Source organism: Camelus ferus, chromosome 1 (genome assembly GCF_009834535.1).
Source record: "Camelus ferus isolate YT-003-E chromosome 1, BCGSAC_Cfer_1.0, whole genome shotgun sequence".
NCBI lineage: Eukaryota > Metazoa > Chordata > Mammalia > Artiodactyla > Camelidae > Camelus > Camelus ferus.
This window is the reverse complement of record NC_045696.1, coordinates 42,094,977-42,100,710: the sequence shown is the minus strand read 5'-3', so window position 1 is coordinate 42,100,710 and position 5,734 is coordinate 42,094,977. Positions and strand designations below refer to the sequence as shown.

Sequence of the window (5,734 nt, the reverse complement as noted above, 5' to 3'; positions counted from 1 at the left end):
TGTGTCTGAGAGAACCAGAGCCAGGGAAAAGAATGAGATTACTATTTATTGAAGAGTGAGTATAAAGTGTGCAGCTGTCTTCCAATCCTCTCAATTGGCCATGTAGGAGATTTTTTTCCCCCTTTTTATAGATAAGGATACCAAGACCCCTAGAGCTTAAGTAATTTGCTCAAGGCCAAAAGGGCAGTAAGGAGTAAAACCATGATCTGAACCCAGACTTGTCTGACTCCAAAACAGATGATTTTCCCACCCTGTGTACCATAATTTAGTAGGCATGAAGCACAGGAAAAGGAAGAAAGGAAGGAAGGAAGGGGAAGGAAGGAAGAGTGAGTTTTGAAAGAAGACTCATTAATAGTAGCGTCATTAATAAAAAAATAAAAACAATCAGAGTTTGGAGTTTAGCCGGTATAAGTTAATAAGCTTAGTTTAAAATATGTTGAGTTTGAAATTCTGGCTGATTATCTAAGTAAGAAAATTCTAACAGTCAGAAACTGCTGGGCTTGGGAATCATCAGGAGAGAGATTCTGAGATGAAGGGACGAGAGACTGAAGGTATTCGTGTGTAAATCAGCGTGAGGGGATGAGGAGTTACCTGAGGCAAAGAATGCGGAGAAGAGAACATCATTAGGGAGCAGAAGGAGGAATAAAAAGCAGCTAGTGAAGGAGGCGGAAGAGACGTTCTCAGAAAGGTGAAAGACCTGGCAGACGACAGTACCACAGACACCACAGAAGGGGCGAGTTCCAAGAAGGGAAGTTTCTGCAGAAGGGACAAACAGAATGAGGACTGCAAAATGCTCATTAGATCTGTTGCATATGAAATACCCAGTGATCTTCCAGAAGGTAGTTTCACAGAGGGGCAGAGGTGGCAACCATATTACAAGGGGTTAAGAAGTGAATGCATGAGTAAGAAGTGAAAGCAGTCTTTTAGAAGTTTGGTGGTGAACGGAAGAGAGGTAAGTAGCAGCCTGCTCTTGTAACAGAGCCAGAGGATGGTTATTTGAGGCTAGGGAGGGCCCTGACCATATTTGTGGGCATGAGGGGAAAAGATAGATGGAAGTAAGATAGTATGGAAAGAAGGGAGCAAAACCGAGAGGAGGTGCGCCCTAACAGAATCAAGGACAATGTTCTTGGCAAGAAAAAGAACAAGCTACCTTCTTCGGAGGTAGAAAAAGGGACCAGAGGTTACCCTCCAGGAGTTACTGAGAGAGCTCGTATGGACTGGTCTCATTCTCAATGAAACCTAAGACAAATAGCTAATTCAGACGAAAAGAGGCTCCCCAAAAGTTTGGGGTTCATATTCCAAAGGAAAGAGAAATGTTTACGTATGTCAGAAAATGGAAATTTACTTTTGAAAAGTGACCAGACTTCACCCATTTCTTCAGCTGCTCTCTATAGTATTTATTTCAGTTTTTACAGAATCTAGAACTGTTATTCTCCCAAAAGCACAAGTACCTTCTCTGGACTGCGTGGTTATAATTTGGACAATGAAGGCAACCTTCTGGTTGTTGGAAATGAAGCAGCTCTGTACTCTCATCTGCGTTCTTTTGAGGGGAAAGTTCAAGATACTTCCTTCAGTGAAGTTTGGAGAAGTAAATAATGGTCTCAATGTTTATTTTCAAAAGCTATCAATTATTTGGTGATTTGGATTGGGCTACAAGAAACAAATGCCATCTCAGCAGAACACTGTATTTTATATGGATCAGCAACAGAAACTCTAAAACAAACTCAGTCTTAGAGCTGTTTTCCTCACCCTTTCCATTCTCACACTGACTCGCCGAGCACCCACAGACATTGATCCAGGACTTCATGTTGGGTGCGTGCTGTGCATGAACATATCGCTTAATCCTCATAATAACCTTATCGTGTACCATTACTATTTCAATTCCCGATTTGCAAATAAGTAACTGAGGATTAAGTCAAGTAACTTCTCCAAGTTCTCAGAGCTAAAAATGATAGAACCAGCCTCAGTCCTGGTCTGATATGAAAGCTTGTGCATCTGAAGATTAAATTGTACCACCTCACAATTCAGTTCTATTTTTTTATCTTCATTTTTTTTCTTCTGCTCTAGTTTCTTTGTTTATCTAAGAACTCTAATTTCTGCCTCCCTCCTCACCACAAGAGTCTAGTATACTTGGAAGAGAGTCTAGAACATTGTGTCTCTTCAAAATACGTGGAAGTAAATTGAAACAAATTAAAATCAACTTAAATATAATTAATCTTATTCAATTTTTTATCACTGCTGCTTTGTTCCCACTATACATCCTATATTCACCACCCCTCCTCCCCTGCTGGTTTCAAGAGACCATCCAAGTTGGAGGATGTGAATATAATTGTGAAAATAACCCTGTAAAACAGCTTCTATAAATAAGCCTGTGTTTAAGTCAAGTATGTGGGTGCACAGATGAACAGTCTTTTCATCAACAATTATCCTGGCAGATTTGAGAGGATGAATTCACTCCCTTAGAGCTGACATTCACTTGTTCATCCAACAGCCATTCCCTGAGCATCTTCTATTTGCTTAACCCAGTGCCTGCCCTTTACAAGTTCACAGACAAGTGGAGGAGACAGACAGGTATCCTATGGTTGTAGAACAGCCTGATAATGCCTGAACAGAGGTGGGGAGGATGGCCAAACAACAGCCTGACACTTTTTGCATCATCCATTAGCTGTATTTCAAGCTAACTTCCCAATATGGGCTCATTTCCTTTTTGCATCAACATAAAGCCTCAAATGAAACCACACAGTGTACTTTATTTCAAAATGAAACTCATGACACAGCTCAGTGGTGAGTCATCCTCAGAAGCCATGAAATTTCAATCCCAATGTTTAAAAACTTGGCTGGGTCTTTTCCATCATTATGCTGCACTGTGTGTTTCTTGACTTGAACTTCTTTATTACATATTTAAATTTGGTGATTGTCAAAATAGTTCATCTTTATGTTACAATGATAAAATATGCAACTCTCCACATCACTAAAAATGAATTTGGAACAGAGGAAATAAAGTGGGGGAACTATTTTCCTTATCGACCTAGATAATGGAGGAAATTGGAGATCTGATCACAATTTTTCCACAGTGACTATTCTCATAAAAATAGTGTTACTATTTTTTCTTTATTGGATGCCCTTCAGAATTTTATAAGTTAACCCAAGGCTGTATCTTTTCATGTTGAAAGTTTCTCAACACAAATAAAAACTAAAAATAAAATTTTTTAAATGAGCTAGGACACCTTACAGTGAAGAGCAGACCCAGGTCGGTAACACAATTCTGTGTTTGCGGAGGATGCTTCCTAAGCATGAGTTCTGTCGTAGTTGCTCATCTGTTTCCCAGCTTCCTCTTGAAAAAAAACCTCAGTGATTTCTCAAGATAAGAACACAGGTCAATGTGAACCAATCACCGCAGAAGCTCCTTTAGATTGCATTAGCCTCACCCTCACACACTGAAACAAATCCATATTACACAAAAGGAAAGGAAGACTAAAGTATATCTCAGTAATGCAGAAACAAATTCACCTTTACTTCAACTTTTAACTAATTTTTCAAAAAATATTCTTGTGCATCCCAAAGCACATCAAATCTTATATGTGACCTTGCATCATCTCAGCCTCCGTACTCCTCTTCTTCACCCTATTGTCACTACCTCACAGTCCTGCACACGCATCCCCACTTCAGGCCTGCCAGGCTATGGTTATGTGAAGCATGCACCAACAAGTGAGTCAGAAATTGTAAAATCCTCGCGGAGGCCAGCTGCACAGCTGCAGATCACAGGCAAACCATGTGATGATTTCCAGTGGCACTGACATGCATGAAGATGAGATGTTTCATTAATGGAGTGCACACTGGAAACTCCTAATGAATCACCAACTATATGACCAACCAGGAAATCGACAGCCCATGTCCAACCTCGTTACTCTGTGTAATGGAGAGGTGGCAATAAACTAGAAAGAAGTGCTTGGATTTCACAACCACTGATAGTTTGGTTTTGGTCAAAATCAAGGCTCTTCCTAAATAACTATCAGCTAGAAAGATAGGCGACACACAGAACCACCTCCATCGTGATACATCTTCTTCTATCAACCTTACCGGTTTTAGTGCACACCCAGTTTAAACCCTGGTCTTTCCTCTTCTCTTTACAACAGTCACATCCTCCTCCAGGGTTAGGTTGCTCAGCCCATAAAGTGAAAATCTCATGCAATTCAAATTACCCTTGAAAACTCCTTAAGTCCTCCACAGAGTTTAAGGTCTTCAGAAGGTAATCTTACCAGTTTTCTGATGTTTCTCTAGGGCTTTTGATTAATTTTTCAGTTCCTACATAGAGCATGTTAATAAATCCTTCACCACTCACTTACTAAGTCCCTTAAAAATCTGTTTCACATCTTTCGTGTTGGTCAGGGAAACCCTTAAAATTATCCATACAATCTTTCCATGGATTTCTACCAAAGATATTGACTATTTCAGGCTTGACTGAATCTGCTGCCTGAGTAGAGTGAACAGATAGCCACACCACTACTCATCCCAATCTTTAGCCCACCTTTTTGTCTCCCCACTTTCTATTCTGTCCCTTCTCTCCTTCCTCCCCTCCTTTTATTGCCCCAAAGTTCAGTTTAGATAAATCAACTGTACCTATCAGGAATATCTTCTATAATGAGGAAATTGTCTCAAGAAACATTTAAAAACCCATTTGCCTGACTTTCTTCCACCAAAACCATTCATTTTTATTGCTCTCATGTATTTAGTCATTCATTCATCCATTCCACAAAGATTCATTATGCACGACGTACATACCAGACACCATTCTAGGCACAAGGGTTACATCAGTGCTCCCAAGAGGCAGCGTCCCAGCTCTCAAGGAGCTCACTCTCCAGTGGGGTAGACAGTCAATAGATATATTCCTAACAGACTGCCAGCCAGGACTGAGTGCTAAAAAGGGGTGGGGGGGGGGTGTCAGGAATTAGACAAGGCTTCTTAAAAAGGGGGCATTTGAGCAAAGACCTAAGTAAGCCAAGCCACATGGATGCTTTGGGGAACAGTGTTACAGACAGATGGAGCAGCAAGTGGAAAGGGGTTGGAGTTTTCCAGCAGCAACCAGGAAACTTCCAGGTGAATGAAGCTGAAAGCTCAAAGGGGAGAGTGGTATAAGATGAGTTTGAGACTTGGCCAGAACCCAGAAGGACTTTTGGCTTTTATTTGCGGATGTTATGCAAAGCCCTGATTTGTGGATCATTCTGAGCAGGGAGGTAGCATGATCTGACTAAGGTGTTTTTAGAAGGATTTTTCCAGCTGTTACATGGAGAGCAGTGGGGAGGGGCCTGTAGAGGGTGAAAGATGGAGACTGGGGAGGTTCCTTCAACCTCCAAGTATTGCCTTGTGCCTCAAATTTGTGTTTTTCAGTATTTGCCTTTTCTGTCAGGAAAAACAACTGAGAAACGATTTCTAGTTAAGTAGGTTTTGATCTTATTACAAACTATGCAACTTTCCCACAATCCTTCTCTCCCACTCTGCAGGTCTGAGTCCCCACCGTGAAGTCTGCTTTAAACCTGCCCTAAGAGCAAAGCTCCCTGGTGGACAGGCTCCTTCAGGGCCCTGGAAGCCACAGAGATTCACTGAGTGCTGCCCTCTTTAGTAATAAGGGATCCCACCTTTTCACTTTCTTTTACACACAGAGATTCTGGCAGCTTTATCAAAAAACATAATAGCTTGAAATAAAAAATTCAATGACAGCTTCTTGAAAAAAAAA

At 40.9% G+C, this 5,734-nt stretch overlaps 1 long non-coding RNA gene across 1 annotated transcript; it reads left to right on the top strand.

Moving 5' to 3' along the window:
* The first annotated feature begins 534 nt into the window (after positions 1–534).
* LOC116663194 lies at positions 535–5,734 on the top strand. The gene is made up of 3 exons (XR_004319339.1): positions 535–952; positions 1,407–1,588; positions 5,502–5,734. It is a non-coding gene; the product is annotated as an uncharacterized LOC116663194 (long non-coding RNA).